The sequence below is a fragment of the Amblyomma americanum genome, chromosome 1, assembly GCF_052857255.1.
Source record: "Amblyomma americanum isolate KBUSLIRL-KWMA chromosome 1, ASM5285725v1, whole genome shotgun sequence".
Taxonomy (NCBI): Eukaryota; Metazoa; Arthropoda; class Arachnida; order Ixodida; family Ixodidae; genus Amblyomma; species Amblyomma americanum.
Window position 1 is genome coordinate 341,868,686 of NC_135497.1, and position 24,696 is coordinate 341,893,381.

Sequence of the window (24,696 nt, forward strand, 5' to 3'; positions counted from 1 at the left end):
CCCCTGCCTTAGCAATAAAGTGGGGCTCAATGACCTCCCTTTGTTTTGTTTTTTGATGTTGCTAAGAACCTTCTGTTCTCTAATATAGGTTTACACTTGTGGCGAGGCTGGTTGCAGTGGTCTGCTAGATTACCTCCAGGCCATCTATCTCCGTTGAGGAAGTGTTCCCTGGATCTGACATTAAAGCATCTTCCCGCCTGGCCAATGTACACACTACCGCATGTTAGGGGTATCTGATAGACAACCCCAGTCCGGCAGTGTGTGTACCGTTGCCCGTATCTCGTAGTGCAGGTCACCTGTCTTGCCTTGTTGTTCAAGGCACATATCTTCGAGAGCTTGCACGGTACAGAAAAGACAACCTGGACATTATACCGTCCTGCTATCTTTCTTACGCTGTGGGACATCTTGTGAAGGTACGGTATGATTGCAACGCGTTTCTCTCGCTCTTTACTAACCTGCCTACCTTCCTTCAACTTTTTAACCATCGCCTCACATATATTAGCTACTAATGAAGGCGTGTATCCGGGAGAGAAGAAGCGCTCTACCTGGTTCTCAAAGCTTGATTTTGCCTTATGAACACAACTCATGGCTAACGCCGCCTGAAGTGCGTTTGTTACTATCATGCTTGTTAATAGCTTAGAGTGCGCGCTGTGAAATGATAGCAAACTCTTTCTAGAACTTACGTTGTAGTTCCAGCAAGCATGGTCGTCCTTAAAAAGAAGCGACACGTCTAAAATCTGGATGCTGTTAATCACAGGCAACGCATTGTTGAAATTCAGACCACCAAACAAGGCTTAGAACAGTTCGAAGATACCATTAGCGGCCTCCGGCAAATGGTCAGTGGCAGCTGTGTCCATGACTACAAGGTAGCATCTACATGCCTGTAAACTTTCACGACATGTTTATCCTGAATTTTTTTATGAATGTTTCTATTCATTACAGCAGGATAAATATCGCACAATACCGGAGCAACTGACAAGCCAATACAAATCCCGGATTTCTGGGTTAAAAGTCGTCCACTGAGAGAAACGACAGTGGACGAAAGGTAAAAGCTCAGGAGCTCCATAAAACTGTCTGCGCTTATGCCGGCTGTATTCTGAAATAATACGACTCCAGTGTCGTCTATCCTCTGGTGAACTGCGTTGTAGAGACCATCAGGCGGAACAAAGTAAAACAAGTCCCCAACGTCTAGCTAAAAGGCAGTCGCCGCTCCCATGATGCCGGCTCTCAGATCATTCACAAGTTCAAATGAGCTGCGAATCTGGAACGGGTCTTCTCCCGACAAGCTCTTCAAATTGTCTCTTAGGTAATGTTCGACATGCTCCTGCCAAGCACCTCTTTCTAATACAATTGATCTGAGCGTGAACTCCGGATTTTGCGTCTTACCTGTGAAAAATATTTCAAGGAACCAGGTTTTTGCACCGTCCACTTTCTTTGCTCAACCATCTAGATGGCACTGCTTCAAAAGTGCGATTGCGGCAGATTTCTTCCTAGAAGCACGAAACTGTACAGGCTTAAAATTCTTGTTGATGGCAGTCACTGCCTTTTCATTGAAAGCATTTCGCGACATTTCGGCAAAGCCCCTTTCCTTGTCTGACTGCAAAACGGTCAGATTGTTGCGTTCTAGGCAGCTGAATACTTTAGCGAATGAAGGGTATGCCTTCTGCTCTCGACTAACATTGCGGATGACGCAATCCACACCATCCCCGATGAGCCGTTCCTTGTCTCTCGGGAACGGTAAGCAACGTCTCTAACCATTGCCAGCATCTGACGTCGGCTGGTGGTAGGTTCCTAGGCAAACTTCGGTCCTTTTTGTACGATGGCCTGGCCGTCGCTTGGCACAGAAGCACCTTCGAGCGTCGTGACAGGATTTTGCAAATCTTTCTTCACTGTAGTTCTTGCCTGGAAGCACAGGCGGGCGCGTTGCCACAAAAACTCGGTGGTTTGGGCAGCCAACTTCATGAAGTCCTTCAGTCTTTTGTACTCCATGCACCAAGGTGCTTCTTGATGGATAACGCTCGAAGGTGCTTCTGTGCCAAGCGATGCCCAGCCCATCCTAAAAAAAGGACCGAAGTTTGTCTACGAACCTACCACCGGCCGACCTCAGATGCTGGCAATGGTTAGAGACGTTGCTGCCCGTTTCCGTGACAGAGACAAGGAACGGCTTATCGGGGATGGTGTGGATTGCCTCATCCGCAATGTGCGTCGAGAGCAGAAGGCATCCCCTTCATTCGCTAAAGTATTGAGCTGCCTAGAACGCAACAATTTGACCGTTTTGCAGTCAGACAAGGAAAGGGGCTTTGCCGAAATCTCGCGAGATACTTTCAATAAAAAGGAAATGACTGCCATCAACAAGAATTTTAAGCCTGTACAGTCTCGCGCTTCTAGGAAGAATCTGCCGCAATCGCGCTTTTGAAGCAGTGCCATGTAGATGGTTTAGCAAAGAAAGTGGACGGTGCAAAAACCGGGTGCCTTAAATATTTTTCACAGGTAAGGCGCAAAATCCGGAATGCCCGCTTAGATCAATTGTATCAGAAAAAGGTGCTTGGCAGGAGCATTTCGGACATTACCTAAGGGAGAATTTAAAGAGCTTGTCAGGAGAAGACCCGTTCCAGATTCGCAGCTCTTTGAACTTGTGAGTGATCTCAGGGGTGGCATGATGGGAGCGGCGACTGCCTTCTCGCTAGACTTTGAAAACTTGTCTCACTCTGTTCCGCATGATGGTCTCTACAACGCAGTTCGCCAGAGGATAGACGACACTGGAGTCGTAGTATTTCAGAATACAGCCGGCATAAGCGAGGACAGTTTTATGCAGCTCCTGAGCTTTTACCTTTCGTCCACTGTCGTTTCTTTCAGTGGTCGATTTTTGACCCAGAAATCCGAGCTTTGTATTGGCTCGTCAGTTTATCCGGTATTCTGCGATATTTACCTGGCTGCAATGGGTAGAAACATTCATAAAAACTGAACGATAAATAGGTCGTGAAAGTTTACTGGTATGTAGATGACTGCCCTGTAGTCATGGACACAGCTGCCACTGACCATTTGCCGGGGGCCGCTAATTGTATCTCCGAACTGTTCAAAGCCTTGTCTAGTAATCTGAATTTCATTATTGAATTGCCTGTGAATAACAGCATCCAGTTTTTAGATGCGTTGCTTCTTTTTAAGGACGACCATGTTTGCTGGTATTACAACGTAAGGTCTAGAAAGAGTTTGATACCATCTGGCAGCGCGCACTCTAAGCTAGTAAAAAGAGTGAGTTAACAAGCGCACTTCAGGCGGCGTTTGCCAAGAGCTGTGTGTATTTGGCAAAATGAACTTTGAGAACCAGGTGCAGCGCCTCTGCTCTGCAGAGTACACGCCTTCATTAGTGGCTATTATATGTGAGGCTATGCTTAAAACGTTAAAGGAGGGGAACCAGGCTAGGAAGGAGTGAGGGAAGAAACCGCGCTGCAATCATACCGTGCCTTCACAAGACGTCCCACAACGAAAGAAAAATAGGAGGACGGTACAACGTCCAGGGCGTCTTTTCCGCATCGTGCAAACTTTCTAAGATATGTGTCTTGAACAACATGGCAAGACAGCCGACCTGCACTACGAGACGCGGGCAACGGTACACACACTGCCGGACTGGGGTTGTCTATCAGATACCCCTAACGTGCGGTAGTGTGTACATTGGCCAGGCGGGAAGATGCTTTAATGTCAGGGCCAGGGAGCACTTCCTCAACGGAGATAGAGGGTCTGGAGGTAATTCAGCAGACAACTGCAACCAGCCTCACCACAAGTGTAAACCCATATTAGAGGTTACAAGGTTCTTAGCAACATAAAAAAAATAAAACAGAAAGGGAGGTCATTGAGGCCTACTTTATTGCTAAGGCATGGGACAGTTGAGTAAGCACGCCCTCAATTTCACTGCACGAGAAAGAAATGCGCTTCTTCGACCTTGCCTAAAGATTCCTGGTGTTGTATGTTCGCCTGCCACTTCCCGCTTGCTCATGAAGTTTTCTTATGTTAGCCGGTGCGCATTCTTCTCCTCGGGCTTTTGGTGCGGCTCATATGTTGTAATCGCCCAAATTGTGTTTACATGAAGACTGTTTTTTACCTCTTACCTTCTTGGCGTTGGCAACTTTTTCTGCTCCTTTTTAGGTTGTATTCGTTTGTTTTCAGTTTTTGTGGCATTCGTAGGGTTGTATGACGTTTTATCTGATTTTACATTTCTGACTCTGCTTTTGCTTCGCTTGCTTGGGCCCTTTTAGGCTCGCACGTTGTTGCTGTTAAATTGTTCTTGACATCGCCCTTTGGCCACGATGTTGTTTGGCACTTGTGGTTTCCTTGGTTTTTTGCTGGTTACAGTGCTTTTTAATATGTTAACTTCATAAATTTTCACGTCATTTTTCATTTTTGTGGTTTTTTCCTTATGGTTCATACAAGTGTTGGCCGCCCTTTGATGACTGTGGATTGGGTTATCTTTGGCCCCCTGACTGCCACGTGGTTTTTGGCATATATTGGGCTGGGCTTTCCTCGAAAAGAAAGAGTTGTTAGTGAGCGCCCGTCATGTCGTTAGTGTTTTTTCTTCTCGTGTCCCCTTCTGTTTCCGCGCTGGTCATTTCGAATCATGTCCCACCAACTCGCCTAATCGGCAATTCTGATTATAATTGATATGACTTTCTCATCACATATCGGCCGAAAATAAAACCCCGAGGCCTTTAAACTGCTCCCCTATTTCTACGGACAGCGAGTAAAATATTATAATATTGTGCTGTGGGATAATTTTGTTTTGGGCATAAATATGACAGCTTTGGTCTTCCTCTCGTTTATTTTCATTAGGTTACTAGAAGAGCAGAGCCCAAGAGCTTTCATTGTGGCATTGCATTGTTTGATAAGTTCATGAACATTTTCACCTAAAAAAAAAATACGCTCGTATCATCGGCACAAATGAAAAATTTCGTACTATCGCTAATGTTGACAATATAGTTTATGTAAATATTCAAGAGTAGATGCCCTAGCCTACTGCCTTGGGGGACACCGCAGAAGAGCGGCCTCATTTCAGACCGGATACCAATATGAATACCACTTTCTGTCTAAACGACAAATGGGAACTTAACAGTGATAGCTGTTTTCGTCGGATACCATAACAGTGTAATTTATTTAACAAGAGTTTATCGTTTACCGCGTCAAAAGCCTTTGAGGAGTCTCCAAAAACGCAAATGATAATTGCTTTGTTTTCAAGTTGTTTAAATAATAAACTCATTTTGTTAGAGTAATGCAAGTTCAGTTGATTTGTTTTTGCAGAATCTAAACTGGAATGGTGTTGGGAAGTTAAATTTATGGATGAAATTTGACATCCTTAGACGGAGTATATATTTAAAGGCTTTCGAAAACACTGCTAAAAAAGATCGGTCTGTTGTTGGCGAGAGCATTGCGATCTCCCTTTTTGGAAACAACATTGCCTCATTGCATTTTTAATGGAAAAGTGCAGTTTCTAAACATATGTTAAAGGTATGAGCGAGTATAGGACCGATTTTATCAACTACATGCTTGACTTGCCGTATCTGAATATCATCAATGTCATAGCTACTGCTATTGTTAAAATTTGTTGTCAAAGACACGACTTCGCCTTCCGTGACTGGGCGCAAAAAAATTGTTTCATCATTCTGAATACGAACATATCTGCAAGCGTCAGATCCGGCAGCACGGTTAGCCAAGTTCGTTAAAAAAGTATTAAATATATTAGCCAGTTTAACACCAAAAACTTCCTTCCCTCATCAATATTTATTTTGTTAATGCCATGCGTGAACTGTCCCTCTGCAGAAGTGTATTCAATCTCGACCATTGTCACCACTTCGAGCACTTTTGCGTGCGCTCCCAGACACCCTTAGAGCGTGTGGTAGCGGCCTCGGTCACAGAGGAGATGGCCTCGACTCGGCGTGGCAAACTGAGCCGGAGACCAGCTACCAAGTGACAAGGGGGTTGGTCGTTTAGTGCCCAGCTTTCGCCGGTCGAAAGGCAGAGAATGGGTCGGAGCCAAAGGTTCACAAAACAGAACAGTTTATACAGCTAAGGGACGATACAGAGGAAGTTACAATCACTCGTACGAGCACATACAAACTGATTCACAAATACAATGCAACTCATGCAAAATCACAATAGAGAGAGATACAATTCAACAAAACCTTTGCACCTTAAGTGCACTAACACAGAGAGAGACAAATAATGAAAACACAATTTGATCACCGGGCACTGCGACAGTCCGACGACTTGAGGAGCACGACGGGCCGATCCGCAGACTGGCGCACGTTGTCTCGCTGATCCGTCCATAGCTGGTCGAGTGGTGTCCTCCCGGGAGTCGAGCGGGCGCGCTTCTTGAAAGCTTGAACAGCGGCTTGAACAGACGTCTGTCTGTTGTTTTCAGGAAAAAAGGAGAGCAAAGTGCACAGGCCTGCTCACTGGCTCAAGCCGAGCCACAATCGCTACCACGTGCAGATAGTAGGAGAGTTGAAAGGTGGGATAGAAAGACAGGATAGTAAAGACTAGCTAAAGACAAGCCGATCCCGGAGGTAGTGCAATACCGGGCCAACCGGTGGCGGGAGTGAAGCGTCCTTCAAACTCGCCGCCACATTTCCAAAAATAAGTCCAATTGGACCCGTAACAGATACTCTACGGGGTCCGGACATTCGCGCCTCCCGCTAACAGACGGCGGTTGCAGCCCCTCATTTATAGGCCCGGACCGCGTCTGTTTGTTCTTCGCGCCAAGGCAGGCGCGCACATACACGCAGCTTTACCCGCACAAACTCCACATTCTTGCGCCGGGCGCGCAACCCTATTGGTCGAGCGCTAAAGCCACCTTCTAGAACAATCTAGGTCATTAGAGGCACGCTGAGTCATCGGCGCCGGAGCGAAGGGGGGGAGGTTATCACTTTGGTGCACAGAAAGTTACCCCCTTTAGGTCAAAAACCTGAAAAACTTCTCCAACATTCGAGAAAAATCGACGCCGCGCGCGGCCATGCCCCCCGCGGCGCCGCGCCGGCGAGCTGAGTTGCAGCAGTACGCACTCTGCGGGGTCCTTCCCCGCTGTTTCTGTTTTATTTTACCGCGCGTGGGCGCGATTGCTTAGGCGCAGCGCCGGTTTTTTTTTTTTCTAAAATGCGCCGAATTTTGTGACAATCATTGTACACCATGTCGAGCATTTTTAACCTCTAGAAGTGACACGTGATAGGCTGCTCGTGGAGATCGCAGTTTTTTAACCTGTTTATTCCTGTACTTAAATAATGCAAGGTCCCCAACCTTCCGGCTGCCCAAACATTTTCTATACAGCTTGTCTTCCATTCGTATTTCTTTGCGAAGCTCTGGCATTATCCTTGGCTTGCGGACTGTGACTTTTCGCAAGGGTTATGAGAGGAAAGCAATCGTGGTACATCTGTTTAAAGGTATCGACAAACGCATTATAAGCTGTATTTGCGTCATGAAGTTCAGCTATTTTACTCCAATCTACTTTCTTGAGCGCATCACCAAAGGATTTCAACGATACTTCTGTAATAGCTTGGTATGTGGTTGATGTGGACTTACTTCCTATTGTACTTGCCTTCTCAATGCAAGCAAACACCGCAAGATGATCACTAATACAGCAAGATAAAACGCCAGAGAAAACGTTCAGCTCCATAGAGTTAGTAATAATTAAATCGATAACTGAATGAACTTCACTTGTGAATCTTGTTGGTGTATTGATCAGGTTAACAAAGCCATTAGAGATAACAGTCATAATAATGTCTCGAGCGGATAGGTTGGGATTGCTCATGTCAATATTGAAGTCAGCACAAGCTATTAAGGTTTTCGTACTCTGGCACTGAACAACAAAAGCCAGGAACATGTCATAAAACTCTAAAAATGATGCAATATTACCTTTAGAAGGACGATAACACACACAGAACGCAGCACTTTGTGCACAAATAGAAAGAATTATATGTCGTATAATTCTTTAACCTGAATACATCACAGTCATTTGTGCTCCACGTCTCAGTTAGCATTATTGCAGAGAATTCAAAAGAAAGGCTGGCAAAAAATTCTTCTAGGCAACATACTTTGTTTATCAGAGACCTAGTATTTAAGTGAAAACATTTGAAAGAGGCCGCCGGAGAATCTGACACCACTTGATCCACATTACTGAGCAAATAATAGCGAGTATCATCTATCGTTTTTCTTCCAATAAACAGAACGAGCAAGGCGTCAGTTAAAGGCTATCAAGGTCAGCTTTCCTCTTGATAACGATGGCAACTGCACCACTGGTCTTTCGAACCAGAACTTTTTCGTTCATATACCAAACAAAATTATAGCCTTTTTCCTTTGCCTTATCTTTCACATACCGAAGAAGTTCTCTGTGGTAGCTACTTAGGTTTTCCTGAACGAACCTTTTGGTTCACTGACCTTCAGTGCGTTCCTTTTCTGAAGCCATGCGTCCTTGTCTCTTGCTTTGTAAACCGTTTAATAATTCCGGGGATTTTATCTTTACTGGCTGGCAGGTGGTGAGCTGCTGCGACGTCAGCGTCAGTGAGCTGAGGGACTTGAAGCGTGTCGGCGATCTGATTCAGAGATGATAAGAGATTCTCGCCCGCGACAACAGGAGCACCATGTACTTCCAGATTAAGTCGCCTACTGCGAATTTCTAGGTAATTTATTTGTTGCTCGAGATCATCCTGTACTGTAGCGCGAACTACGTCCTTCTCTTCCAGTTCAGCCACCCGCTTTCAGATTGCATTTATTTCTGTGCCCTGTCGCGTTATCTTCTCAAATTCACCGAACTTTCCAGACATGAACTGATTTATGTGCCCTGTAGCGTTATCTTCTCAAATTCACCGAACTTTCCAGACATGAACTGAATCGATTTTTCTATGTGACTGATTTTTCAACAAGTGCCGACAGGCCGGCTCTCCGGCTTTTGATTAATGTCCATTAGAACATCGCTTTCAACTCCGCTTTGAACGCTTATCGCAGTGCTTCTGCATGTTGGGCATCTCCAAGTAGCGTTGGCGGTTTCGGTTTTTCCATTAAGGGATTTCTCGGTTACGCCAGCGCACTTGCCGAAGAGGTACTCGCTGGAACTTTGTGAGCATTGCACGGACCCCGATCCTTCCTTTAAGGGAATGGGCAACTGACATGCGAAACAATTAGAAGACATACCTGTCACTAAACACCTTTGCACAAAAAAGAGAAACAACCAATCCAGGAAGCAGCAATTGCAGGGTGAGGTATGGAAGGGGCAGAAACAGCAACATTGTTGGTTAATTGTTGATAAAGTAATAAGAGTGTTTCGTACACCAACATGTAACAAGCAGGATTCCTCGATTAGCAGTTGATTCCACGAGCTGCCTCCGCTGCCAAATGAACACCAAGCGGGGAGACGCTCAGTTATATAGGTACCCGCAGTGTGCTAACTGCGCATGCGTTGGCAGAGTTGGTTCAAGCGACGATGCGAGATGATCAGGGCTTCGGGGGTTGCAGCGTGGCACTGCGGGCAGGGCTTTGTGCAGAGCCGGCACCACATCCGAAGATTCCCACGATGGCTTGTGTCAGTAGAGGAAACAACATGGAAACTGTAACAAGCAGGATTCCTAGATTAGCAGTTGATTGCACGAGCTGACGCAGCCGCCAAATGAACACCAAGCAGGGAGACGCCCAGTTATATACGTCCCCGCTGTGTGCTAACTGCGCATGCGTTGGCAGAGTTCGTTGAACCGATGATGCGATATGATCAGCGATTCGGGAGTTGCAGCGTGGCCATGCCGGCAAGGCTTTGTGCAGAGCCGGCATCACGTCCGAAGATTCCCACGATGGCTTCTGTCAGCAGAGGAAACAGCACGGAAACTGTAACAAGCAGGATTCCTCGATTAGCAGTTGATTCCATGAGCCACCGCCGCTCACAAATGAACACCAAGCAGGGAGACGCCCGGTTATATAGGTCCCCGCAGTGTGCTAATAGCACATGCGTAGGCAGAGTTCTTTGAAGCAACGATGCGAGATTATCAGGGCTTCGCGGGGGTTGCAGCGTGGCACTGCTGGAAGGGCTTTGTGCAGAGCTGGCGCCACGTCCGAAGATTCCCACGATGGCTTGTGTCAGCAGAGGAAACGGTTTAGTTTATTTTATGGGGCTTAACGTCCCAATGCGACTCAGGCTATAAGAGACGCCGTAGTGAAGGGCTCCGGAAACTTCGACCACCTGGGTTTCTTTAATGTGCACTGACATCGCACAGTACACGGGCCTATAGAAATTCGCTTCCATCGAAATTTGACCGCCACGACCGAGAGCAGAGGAAACAGCACGGAAACTGTAACAAGCAGGATTCCTTGGTTAGAAGTGGATTACACGAGCTGCCGCCGCTGCTAAATGAACACCAAGCAGGGATACGCCCAGTCATTCCTTACAAAAATTTCTTTAGACAGTCCATAGACTGTCTATGAACTTAAGTCTATGAAATCTATAGAGTTTCTATAGACAAATTCTTTAGACCAGTCTCTAAACAATCTATAGATCTATGGCCATACACGTTTAGTAGACTTTTGCCTATAGACAGTCCATAGACAAATGTCTACTGAAAGTAGATAGGTCCATAGACAGTCCATAGACACAGGTTCATAGACAGTCTTTAGAAGATTTATAGATTTATGGCCATACATTTCCTATAGACTTCTGTCCTTAGACTGTCTGTAGACAAATTTATGATAATAGACACAGGTCTATAGGCAGTCTATAGATGATCTATAGACTCAGAATATACACTTCCTGTAGATTTCTCTCTATAGACAAAACTCTACTGGTCCAGTAGACATAGGTCTATAGACTCAAGGAACATGATTAAGGAACCCGTACGAGGTTCTGAAACGTCTTAGAAATTCATGACATGATCAGTGACCGCATTCCTTTTTCTTTAAGGTCTATAGACTGTCTATACACATTCCACAGTTATGCGGCCTGGCAATGCTATAGACATTTTTTTATATACAGTCTATAGAGCTCTGTCTACAAAACCTTTTGTAGACCATTGTCTGTAGACTGCCTATAGACCGTCCACAACTGTTGAAAAATGTCACCACACGGTCTTCACAAATGACTTGATCAATATACTTACAATTTAGTTTATTTCCAAGCTATGCAGGCAAAGAATATGCAATGCATGCACCATAAGAATGCACCACATAAAAATAAATGTTGAAAGTAATGGTCCGACTATAGTTTCATCAGAAGCAATCTTGCGACCTGTTGTCTGCAGTCAGTCATCCGGGCATGTGGACCTGTGCAGTGGAAGGAAAAAATAACAACTAAAATAAAATTCCCACTCAATCTCTACAAATGTGCTTTACTACACAAGGCATATATATCCTGGCTATCCCATTCAAGTAAGCAAGTCGATGTTTTCGTTTGGTTTCATGGGGTCCAAAAACCCAAGGTGACTCAGGCTATGAGAGGCGCCGTAGTGAAAGTTTGCGGAGTAATTTTGGCCACCTGCGGTTTCTTCCGTGCAATGACATTGCATAGAAAACAGGCCTCTAGCATTTTGCCTCTATCAAAACGCGACCGTCTAGACCAGGATCGAACCTCCATCATTCAGGTTGTAGTAGTAGGACAGTTTATTTGCGAAAAATTATATAAAATTTGTCCTGGGTGAGAGGGCTAATGGCATTTTTGCCTGATGAGGCCATCCCACCCCTGACAGCAGTGGCAACCACAATAGGGATATTCGAGCACATTTGCAGTACAGTACATCGTACAACAACCATATGCATGCAAGCACACAAAACAAACCAAATGGACAACCCTGAGGACTAAGGGCCTGCTTCTGTATATGGAAAAAAATGTTTGGATTCCAGAATACTATTTACACGTACAACACACCAAAATATCATCCATGGCACAAAAGAAATTCTTTGACTTCCATTAGGTACATATGTCTTAGTGGTTTCTTTAGGTAATGATGGGTAGCTTGATAATAATTCAAATATGGCTGAATATTGATTCAATAAATTTGTTATTTGCATGCATAATCTCACATCAACATAGTTGGTGCGAGATCAGGGCACCTGTATTTTATCTTCCCTAAGGAGATGTGGAGTGTGTTTCTTTTTGTATTGAACCTCAAAATATGAATGGTGTAACATATAGTGATGCACGATTTCCAGAAATAACTTATATTTGAATAGCTTACTGACCTCTAGTATGTCATAGACCTTAATGTATGTATGGCAAGCAATGTTCTACTTTTGGAATTTCCGAATGCCACGTATTGAGCGCTTTTGCAGAGGGTGCAGCTAATCATGGTTTCTTTGTGTTGTGTCTGACGATACCAGGAAGCAGTATGTTAAACGTGAATGAAAGAGAGCATAGTAAGTTTGTTGCTTTACTGGCAACCTGTGTAATATGCCAAAAACACATGAAAGTTCAAATTCGGAGAGCTTCTGTGTGAGAATTCCAGAGAAACATTTCATGAAAGATAACACCTAGAAAGCAAATCCTCTTAGACTGGTTGACTATGTTATTTCGGAACTTCAATTTCAACTCACTATCTTTTCTGCTACCTTTAGACTTGAAAATGAGGTATTCCGTCTTGTTTATATTTAGGTCTAGTTTATTAAACATTAACCAAAAGTCTCAATAGTGAAGCCATTCAATTGCTTCCCTGTAAGTGGAAGAAAGGTAAGAAAGGTAAGTGGAAGAAAGGTAGCAAGTCAAAAGTTCCAAAAAAGAATTCACCGATATGCCCGAGCTGTTCTGGAAGGCCACTGCACCACGGTTTTCGATGAGATCCCGCACAGTAACTAACAAGTCCTTTTGGGGAACCGAATAGAAGAGGTCTTCGATGTCCACGGAAAAGGCGGAATTGGCACTCACACTGGTAGCGGATAAGTAGTCCACGACGTCCATCGAGGTCCGAGCGCTAAAAGGGTCGTCAGGTGCCAAGGGGTCCAAGAATCGTTTCAAAAACTGGCCCACTAATTTCTGCCACGAACTGTCCTCTGTGACAATAGCCCTAACAGGGCAGCCAGTTTTATGCGTTTTTGTTGAGAAAAACATTCTCAGCACGTCGGTATTATCTTTCTTGTTAACTTCTTTATGCAAACCATTAAGATTGAGGTTCTCCAGGAGCTGTAGGGCGTGCCTTTTTATCTGAGAAGGCTTTGTGTTGGCAGGCTTGAAATTCTTGTTGATAGCCTCGTGGGACTTATTGGACAGAAGGCTGTTAGGCATAACCACGACCTGACCACGAACCTATCCTGACTTGAGTTTTACTCGTGAAGTGCCCCTTGAGGACTCAATTAGATTTTTAGATTTGACTCTCACCTTCTCTGATGAAAGCCATGTTTGCTGGAGCTACTCTCCACGGACCAAGAAAAGCCTGCTGCCCTTCTCCTCCTCACATTCCAAACTTGTGAAGAGAGGCATTGCCAACCTTTGCCTTGGTAATGCTCTGCGCAGGTCTTGTTCACACAATATGCAAAAGAGTTTCTTAGCGCAACTTGACCGCTTGAGGTCAGCGGGCTACCCTGAGGACGTCCTCGTTTCTATTGCTGAGACCTTGACCAGCAAATTTAAGTCACAGTACAAAAGAGATGAAACGCCTAGTGAGGAATCCAGACCTGCTGTAATGCCATACCTGCATAAAATCTCACATAACGTTAAAAAGGTAGCCATGAAATACGGTGTTAAGGTAGTCTTTTCTGCGCCCACCAAACTGTCGTCGCTTTGTTCACGTATCTCAAAAATCAGCACAAAAAAGAAATGTAATGTCAAACACCAGAGCATGTTCACCAAATGCACAACCGATGTTGTTCACTCGCTCCCACTGTCCTGTGGCAAGGCCTACATAGGTCAAACGGGTCAATGCGTCAACGACCGTATGAGGCAGCACCGCACTTCGCTGCAGCCAGGCAACACAGCAAATCTTCCAAGACATTGCAACCACTGCAAAGACTGCACCCCTCTGTTCCATAATGCCAACATAATCGGCCGCGGCAAAACACAGATAGAACGAGAAATCTTAGAAGCTTTTAAAATCAAGCACTTAGGGACTGAATGCGTCTGCGACAGCTCTGTCAGGTTCACGGCAAAAGAATACACTTTCATGAATGGGACATAGGTTGCCACATGTTTCTTCGCTCGCTTAATCAGTTTTGTGTTTGCTGTTTTGATAGCGTTTGTGGTGCTCACGCACATGTGCGCCCTGTTCTGATGTTGGCGAAGTAAAGAATTTTCAGTTGTGTTCCAGCGTTGTCCTGTGTACTTCTCCTCCTTGTGAATGCGTCCTTTTCGCTGGTTTTCCTCAATCCAAAGAATGGTTTTTGCCGATTTTCCACTTGTCTAATTTAGTTAAACTTATTGAACGCATTGCTCACAGCTGTCTTACAGATCACGTTCTTTGAATACAAGCCTTCAGTGCTTCTCAGATAGGGTTTCGTAGGGGGTGCTCAATTTGGACTTGACGTTTAATTAGGAAAGCAGAATATGGTTGCAATGGAGAAGAAAGAGGTCGCGGCTTTAGTAAATTTGGATATCGCTTATGCATATGACAGGCGCACAAGGCACTTGTGGTCCCAGTTTATAAAAAATGCTGAAATGTTATCTCTCGCGAACTGTCGTCCGATCTCGATCACAAGCACGTGCTGTAAAATGCTGGAATATGTTATAAGCTCATATATTCGACCACACTTAGAAGACAAAGAAGCGTTATCCGATTTCATCACGGTTCTCAGAAAGTCTTGTCAATTGTCACACAAGTGTTATCGAGTGTGCATGAACTTGGGTATATATTAGACTAGAGCGGTCAATTAATTTTTTTGTTTCTAGACTTTTCCAGATCCTTTGACCGGGTATCCCGCACTAGACTGCTGTTAAAACTGAAATATATTGGTCTTCCTCCAAGTATTGTTCACTGGATCAAAGCATATCTTACTGACAGGAAACAGTATGTCACCATTAGAAACTGTTCTCGGATGTTGAATGTTACTTCCGGTGTGCCCCAGGGAAGTGTCCTGGGCCGGTTCCTTTTTTTGATTTTCATCAATGATTTGTTGGATATTCCTACGCATGTGTTAGCCCGGTTACTCGGCGACGACTGTGTTGTGTTTCAAGAAATTACTACATGCAATAAAGATAAGAAACGTTGCCGGGCACTTTAGAAGCTGTTTCGGACTGGTGTACAAAGTAGCGTATGCAATTAAACATTGATAAAACAGTACTTTCAAGAGTAACAAGGAAGATACATCGTTTACCTTTACAGATAAGCTTCAGAACAACAATATTTCAGAGGTTGAGTCATATAAATATCTAGGGGTCACGCTCACAAATAAATTAAATTCGTCGAAACACATCAGAAACTTCTGCTGCTGCGCTTCGCAAGCTTTGGACTGCTCCTGCCAGTACTAAACTTATTGCATATAACAACTGCGTAAGGGCTAAACTCGACTATGCGGTGGTTGTATGGCACCCACATAATAAAAAAAAAGATATAGTACAACTTGAGCGTGTTAAAAGTAAAGCTGAGCAATTTATTTTAAGCAAATATACACGATTTTAGTTTCCATACCTGCGCGCCACCATGTCTTGTTTTTCCCGAGTGCCGCCTGCCGCCGACGCCATCATGGGCTGATAACGAAGCAGCGTGAGATTTCTGGCAATGTCATCCGCCCGTTTTATTCCTGGCGAGAGTAGAAATGGTGCGTAGGGGTTCACCTTGTGTTAATCCTCGTTTGTGCTGTGCCATTAGCGCCTGCAACAGCCAGCGGGAGCAAGCGACCATGCTTCGACGGAGCGAACTATCAGCATCGGGGAGTGCCTAACTCGCTGTTCACGCGTGTAGTTTTTGTCGCCTGTTGCCTGTAGGGCAAACGTTGCACAGTGTTGCACAAAACGAAAACGAGATGTTCTGAAACTCAAGATAGCATAAATCAATCGAATATCTCGTTTTCCGTGGAGCACAGTTTCCAACTAACGCTTGCGCTGCCTGCTTGGACATGACGAGTGTGGCGATTTAGATGCAGAGCTTAGGACAGAGTACTCCGTTCAAAAACTGAACATCCGGGAGGCAACAGCCAGCTCTGTGACCGAAGCGAATCCACGTCTGATCATTGCAGTTTGTTTGTGGCGATACGCGAGATGAAATTGAAACCCGCTCCCTAATGCCGCTCGCGTAGGGCTGTTCATGTTACGAGCGTTAAAAGCCAGTTCATTGAAAGCAACACGCATTCTTGCCTACTCTGCTCCCGCCAGAATTCACTGGCCCACAAACACCAGAAAATGTGTAACTACACGGACTGAAAGGTTTGAACGCTAATGGAACGCTTTTACCGCTTGCTGACAGGCCGAATAACCGAACCTGTGTTGAGAATTCCAACATCAGTCGGGTAGTGGCAATGCTCAAGTTGTTGCATTTGTCTTATCGCTGGCACGGTCATGCATAGTGGATTTTCTTGCAGTGCATTCGATGTGATTTCAGTCCAATGATTCATTACAATGCATGGCAGAGTTTGCCGTCCCGCGCATGCCGTATGCTGGTTCTTCTTACGTTGCCCTTGATGCATTTATGAATGTTCACTTTGCAGTTGTGTAACAGTTCGTGTCGCCGCTATCATTAATGCCATGTGGAAATGAAAGTATTATTTTTGTACTAACAGCATGTATTTTTTCAGGTAGCGATGCCCACACGCTCCCGATATTTGTGAACATGTGGAGTATCGAAACGAAGTTGTGGCCACATTTGCGAAGTTCTTACATCGTGTACTGCCCAATTAAAACATCTTTGCTAAGACCATCCAAAAGCTCGATCTCTTAAAGTTATGTACAGAGTATAGTTTGGCAAACCACGCGCTGTGCTTCGTTCCGCGCCCGATATTAAGCACGGGCAATGGGTTTGCTTCTGTCTGCATTTCATTCACAAAATGCGCTGATGCCTAAGCTTGTTGTTGGCGCAAGTATTTTCTGTTCGCCAACTACGTCTACTACCAATGCAACTCGGGGCCGGCGGGAAAGCGGTTAAGAAATAGACATCGCAGACACACTGAGACCTTCGCATAACATGGTGCGCATACATACCTGCGGATTTTTTGTTTTCTTTTCTACTTCCGTCGACTATTGCTGCAACCGGCAATAAAACATTGATGTCTACAAGACGTTGGCTTTCCGTACGACATTGCATATTTTGTTGTACAGACGCAAACAAGCCCTTGACAGGTGGCTAACAGCCGAACGTTGCTCCACGCGCCGGATTATCAGCCCAGGGGAGGATGACAACACTGGCGTGTCGCCCAGCGCACGTGTTTGAGAGTATTTCTCCCTCTCCTGCGCGCTCTCGTGAAATGTTGTATAGAAGGCATGATTCACCATCTAAGTTAATGCAGGCACATAACGTACACAATTTAGAAACATGAAGGACGTTTAGCTGCCTCACCTTCCTTAATGCCTGCAATAAAAATAAAAATGCAGTTGCCTACATGCCTCAAACCTCATTGTACAAGGAGGAACAGACACAGACTCTTTGACCCCAATTTTCTCCCGCACAAACACATTTAAAAATAGCTTCTTTCCCATAAGTGTATCCGAATGATTGCCTTACCCTCTCAAATCTTTGTCTGGTAATTTTGCACCCGAACTGGAGCGTCACCTCCTTATTTCACGAGTTTCTTATTTATCGTTTTTTTGTTTATTTTACGTTGCCTGTCTATTTGTTCACATTTGATTGTTGTTTTTTGCTTATCTCTACCAATATTATCTGCATATGCTTGTAATTTCTTATGTAAAGCTGTTTGAATGTGCCCCTCCTATTAGGACAACGCATGGTCTGCAGTATTTGAAATAAATAAATAAAAAGAACGGCGACAGCAAGTCCCGCATGATGACAGCTAACGCTTCTGTTTCTACTTGCGGGATTCGAGCTACTCGATGGTGATCGCTCCCATGCCTGCCGTCAAGGACCACGCGGAATGGAGCCAGGTTTCAGCTGGTTCCAATTAGCAAGCTTTACCCGGTCGGAGTATGGGACCCGAAAGAGCGGAGGCCTGAAGCTTCAGCACAACAGGGATCTTTTCCGAAGTCTCCGACGCCGCTTCGAAAAGCGAGCGGCCATTATCCTCCCCAATGGCCGTGACAGTGTCGGGGAACATAAGGGTCTCGTTTCAGGTGGCTCTTCGGCGTGCCAAGCACCACGGTGGGCTGGCCGTCATCATCCTCAACCATCGCAAGCACATCTAAGGACAATGAACCGCTTTCGGCCCCTCCTCTCGACCTTGCGTTCTGTCCAAGTGCGTTGGCGGTCATCTGATGAAGAACAGGTACCAGCAGCGTGTGGGAACATTGAGCTGGCCAGAGGACATCACTCCGACGGCATCTGCCTCTCTCCCAGGCTCAACAAATGAAGGCGGGCTGTCGGTATGTGCGGTGATGTGAGTTGCGCGAACAAGTGAAAATTTCAGGCCACTCACACCCCGTAGAGGGTGTCCTCAACCTGGGGAATTAAGGGAAGAGGAACGCTATAAAACTCAACAGCGAGTCTAATAAAGAATCCTCCTTTATGATTTTTGCGCTTGTAAAAATGTAAATAAACCTACTGTACAGTTTCCTTCTTAACGGAGTCCGACAAATTTTTCGGTGCAGGGACCTGAACGGTGCTGAACGAGTCAGCCTACTCAAGGGCCCCGCCATTTCAAGCAATGGGTTCTTTATTTATAGCTGCACATTCAGCCAAATGGAACAAGGGGACACTGTGTCGTTGTCGATTGTACGCCGCTGGTTGTCATGTACCACGCTGCCGCCACCCCTGTCTCTGTCCGTCTCCTTTGTAGCGATTAGCCCAGAGGTGTCTCGCGTTGACTTTGTCCACACCTTGCAGTCGCTCGTCCGCGAAGAGGAGCACGCACCCCTGCTGCCCTTGAACAGTAAAGAATGGATGCCGCCGCGACACGGAACTGTTAGGTGCCGTGATGTCGCATCCGTGTTGTCTTGTCTGCCTGCAGTTCTCGCGAGATGCCGTCGCCGTACTGATGACATCATGAGGAGCTGTTCGATCTTAACAGCGGCGAAATGGAGCCCGACACGCTTCTGAAGCTCGTATTCGTTGCAGCTGGTCCACGCATGGGAGGAGATATAACCATGATGCTGCAGCATTGGCGCCACTCTGTTGTTTTGTTCGAAATTATCTGCTATGCCATGCAGGAAACATTAACGACATGGTCGAGCTTCCGGGTCAGATTCATGAATTTAACAAAGCGAAATGGTCACGCGCATCGCCTTACCATCTTAGTTACTGATGTCCTTGGTATTTATTGCGGCTTATCGTACCTGCTTTCCTTCAATTGCTGCCAATTTGGATATTTGGGACTGCATCATCACATGATAATTTTTAAATTTAGGTCCAGCATTGCATGCAATTAAAAATCGAGATTCTGAAGTTTCTTTGAAATATTTCAAATGGGCATCTTGCAGGGCGCTCTAGAACTTTCACAATGAACATTTTTGTGCAAAAGTGGAGCATAATAATGACTGAGGGTAGCATTGTGCTCAACAGGCAGGGAAAGCAAATCTCCGTGCCAACTACACACGGGCGCAGCTTGTGCAGTCGCGAGTAAAAAGGATTAGCACGAGTAACGTGCCACAGGAGGGGCAGATAACAACGCTTGGCACAGTGGTTACGAACACGCCTATAAAAAAAGTGCCAGGTGTGTTTGCAAAGCACGGCGCCCTGCCAACCGCACTAGGCGATTTTCGCGATTCAGTGGGCTCAGTTTTTGCTTGCGACTGTGCGTTGCACGTGTCCACCAAGCCTTGGAACAATAAGACGCAAATATATGGCGGTTTGGGCGAAATGGGCCGAGGCAGAGCTTGTTAAAGACTCTTTATTCATCTCACAAACTGAAAACAGCCCTATGCGGACGAATATTCAGTCTGAGAAAAATAAATGTGGGAGGCATACCGTAGTCGTCGGCCGTCCGACGAATTTTGGGTGATGCTAGTGGCCAGGGGAAAGCAAAGGGGGCTACTGGGTGGTTCGTGGAGAGAGAAAGACGTCTTCCCGCGAAATCAATGTATTTAGCACCTCTCCGATTAACGTTAGGGCTGGCTGTGCCAAGGACCAGTGCAGTTCTCTGTTGCGGGAGCGGGCATCCAGAAGCGGGAGCAACAGCGGGTGTGCCCTCCCACCCACCACGGTGTGGCGTTGGCGTTCAGCAGAGTACCCAAGGCCACGAGATGGAATGTGGCATGCGTCTTCCGCATTTCAATGGAGGCGAGATGAAAAAAAAAAAACGCCCGTGCACTGAGTGCAATGGCCGCGTACGTTGGATAGGGCCCTTCGTTTTCGGTTAATACCCGATTTTACCAGATTGTCGCTCCCAGAACACATTTATTAAAAATCCGGTCAAACTCGATTTCTCCCTGAAAATTAGTTCTCTAGAAGATGTTCGTTTTGCAGTTCACCAAACTGAGAGCAATGTAAGAGACATTTATGGCTATCGATAGATCACACTTCAGAGGGTTACCTTCGGTCAAATCAACTTAAACAGCTTTTAACGCCAGATTTCATAAGGCGAATTAAGTTTATAATTTCGAAAAGAGCGATTTCGAACCGAGAGACCAAAACATGGCTACCGACAAGACGTGTTATCGGAGTCACTGTATTAAGCGCTACCCCCGCTAATGACACGCCGCTCCAAGGACCCTGCGCGTTTAAAATCTTTATTGCGCTGTTGAATATTATCACGCTGTACAATATATAGTCAGGCCGGTCTTGCTCAGACGCGGCAGTGCTCCGTAGGAGATTGCTAACGCACACGAAGAAATACTTGTAAGAGATTAAGAAAAATATCGTAATTGGCAAACACTTTTTTGTGATACCCGCAATTTTCAAGTTGTTTATGAGAGGAGAAAAAACACGACATATGATGTGCAGCAGGGAAACGATCATCTGTAGTAACTCGTGATGTAAAAAGAATTACGCGAAAAAAAATTCGAACAATGGAAAATGTTTCCTGAATAAGTCCAATTTGCACCCGGTTTGAGCTCGGAATAATATAGCCAGATTTTTACCCCCCCCCCCCCCCCCTCAACTTCGCAGGATATCAAACCCGAAAATAAAAGGCGCTGACGTTAAAGAACTGCGGCTGGTCTATATTAGTCTGAAGCGTATCAGATGCGGAAAATGCGGTACGCTTGTTTCCAACAAAGATTAACTCGTTTCGCTGTATAACAGGGAGAGCAGGCAAATTTTAATATGCTTGCCTTGACAAGGTCAATGCCTGGAAGGCTGCACTGGGCGAAAATCACCGCAGTGCGTTGTCGTATCTTAGTGCAAGTTTGCTGAACCGTGCTACATATGCGCTTTTATTAAAAATGCCCGAAAACAAGTCGTGGTTAAGCCTTCGGTCTGATTAGCTTAATAAAATAAGACCATAATTACGTGCTGCTGTTTAAAAGGGAGCCTCTTATTCACAGTGCGTGAGCGTGGGTACGAATTCTAAATACTTTCTCTCTTACGCAGGGCTATGTTTTACTAGTTTGTCCCCTTCAATGTCTCTACGTTTCTTCAGCACAGATCACGTACCATGTGCTGCGCCCTTGAAGTTAGGCCTCCCCAACGAAACAAGAGAAGTAAACATTTGCTCTGGCACTGCTATGCCAACGAGCCGCCAAAAATAGAATATATGGAGGTATAAAAATTTGCAACTGTGTGAGTAAGAGGTGGTGGTGGTGGTGGTGGTGGTGGTAAAACCTTACTCGATAGACTGGGTGGAGCGTTTCACCGCTCTCTTGCCTGGGTGGTAGTCCTCCTTCAGGGACACCATTGGTGGTAGCCGCTGCCCGCGCTCTTTGAACCAGAGCCATCTGGGACTCCAGGTCCAAGCGGCTGGACAAGGTCGCCTCCCAGCTCACTCTCGCTGGCTGATTTATCCTCTTTATTTCCAGATTTTACTGGCAGGTCCATATCATAAGTCTCTCTTGCAAAGAAGAAAGTGTGCTTGCCAGTATCATTTCATTAGGTGTCTTGGTGCTGTCTGCGATTTCTTTTCGTCTCCCACACATAGGCAGACGCATACCATGTGAGTGAGAGGAAAAATTGCAGACAGCACCGGGACGCCTAATGAGATCACACTAGCAAGCACAATTTCTTCTTTTCAAGAGAGACTTAAGCGTGTGCCCCCCCCCCCCACACACACACACACACACACACACACACACACACCGAATGTTCATTGAAGCACTCGATGCTCAGGCCGTATTCAGTAAGTGTGCGCACCCGAACCATGCCAAGAATAGAACGATATTCCCTCGTACTTTTCTTTTGCACAGAGCCGTACTCAAATCTGGACAGAGACGCCAGTCCCAAACCCATTCCCAGCTTACCACTTGGCAGAGCTGGCACCGGGCGTTGATGTTCACTGAGGTCGAGCCACGTTGACTACTAACACGAAAACATGGGCATGGCGACGACGAGGACGCATTCAACATCGGTTGTTTCATCTTGGTTTTTTTTTTGAAGAGATGTTTATTGCCTCAGGACATAAAAACTATGAAGTGAGAGATGGGAAAGATGCTTAAATAAACGAAAAAAGTGGGCTCATTTCATGAAATCAAGGAGTGAACGTTGATATGGAACATGTGTCCAGGAACTATAACAATATGGATTTAGAGTCCCACTGCCGCCAGGTGCCGAACTCTCGTCGGCTTCAGCGCCGGGCAGTCCCACAGCAGGTGGTGGATATTCGCATCACAGTCTCTGTTCATGCAGACTGGACACCCGGGGCGGGGATATAAATCTTTGAAATGCAGCCACTCGCGTGTCACAGCTGGAGTTAGGGCAACCCCGACCCCTATCCTCCGAAGCGCAACATTCTCTGCACGGGGAAGACCACGGGGCAGGGTTACCGCTGACGGAGGGATTAGAGCACGTGTGTGGCGCCGTAAGTGTTCCTTTCTTGCCAAAAAGAGGGTGATGTCACCATGAGTGAGGACTCGAGGCAAACACGAGGTTGGGGTCGAAAGGCGGGTCGCAGAATTTGCGCGGCTTTGTGCACTCAGGAGGTCACGCAGGACCCACTCAATACGTATTTGCTGCGGGAAGCGTGCCGCTAGACGATGGATGTCTTGGCAGATTTCTGGGGTGCGACTGACTCGTCGTAGCAGGCGTGTGACGTGAAGGGTGCCGGTGCGAATGACAATGCGGGCTGTGGGTAGCATGGGAACGGCGGCCACAGAGCAAAGTGCCCTCTTGAACCGCAAGCATCTCCGCACAGAAGGAAGAAGGAGGTTCTGAGAGGCGAAACCTTGACGTTTTGTTCAGAGCAGGCCTGCAAGGACAGTAAACTGCTGTTGTTGTTTCGCAGGCCTGGATGCTTGCGTCAACGTACATAACGATGGAGCCATGCGGCAAATTGGCGTCTTGCTCTGTAATTCGGTCGCGAAACGACGATGCCGCGCGGGTAGACGATGGCCGACGTAGATCAGTTGGCTTGCTGTCGCTTAGCTGCAAAAAACCCCAAGGCGGAAGAACTGGCGGGGGCGGCTGTAGAATGGAGTGCGATGAAGCCATGCCCAGAGTGCACACGTTGTGTGTGTCAGGCTTGATTTTAGGCGGCGAGCATCGCGTCGTTGCTGCACCAGTTCATCTAGTGTATTTAGCTGCGCATGTTCTTGGAGCGCCACGATCGGGGTAATGCAGGGAAGGCAAGTAATTACCCTCATTGCCTCTCGATTCACAGCTTCTAGACGGTCCCGTTGAGCCCTTGTCAAATGCTGGAATTGGGCTTGGTAAAGTAGGCGCGGTTGCACAACCGCCCGCACCAACTGTCGTGCAACATGAGCGCGGCCTCCGCCTGTTTTAGGAGCAATGCGTCTAATCAGACCCAACGCCTGAATTTCTTGCTTTTTAGCCCGAGAAAGCCAAGCAGCACCTGATCCTGACTCGTGTATTGTCAAGCCCGAGATTTTTACTGTCGAACTTTCTTGAATTGAAGCTCCGGATAGATGGAGGCGAATTGGTGTTGCAGCCAGTTTTCGGCGCCCCCAGCGGTTGGCAACTAACGCGAACGTGGTTTTGCTCACTGAAAGCTGCAGACCAATTAAAGAAGCAAAAGTCGACGTTATATCTATGGCTGATTGTAGGCCTCCTGCTTGAGTCATCAGGTCGTTGTGAGTGCTCCACACCGTTAAATCATCAGCATACAACAAGAACTGAATCTCAGAGACATCATGTAAGCGCAAAGCAAGGGGGATGAAAGCAATATTAAATATTGTTTGCGATAACACCGATCCCTGGGGAACGCCGCGAAGAGGCAAAAATGATCCGACGGCTTCACCACCGAGCAGTATGGCAAAGTGTCGGCCTTCAAAGATGGATTTAACAAAATTGCGCACTCTAACGGGGAATTTCAGCATGTCAAGCGATTCCAGGATGACAGCATGACTGATATTATCGTACGCCTTTTCAACGTCCATGGTCAGTACAGTACGTACATTGTGGCTGCGAGTTAGGGCCAGAACTGCTGACGCCAGGACAGCCAGTCCACCTTGTGTACCTATGGACGCACGAAAGCCAATTTGGGCGGGATGGTAGAAACTATGGTGCTCAAGCCACCACGACAGTCGTGTGGCAAGCATTTTTTTCGGTAAGTTTGCATAATTTTGGCGTAAGCGTTATAGGCCGGGAACTTCAGAGGTCTGTCGGCGGCTTC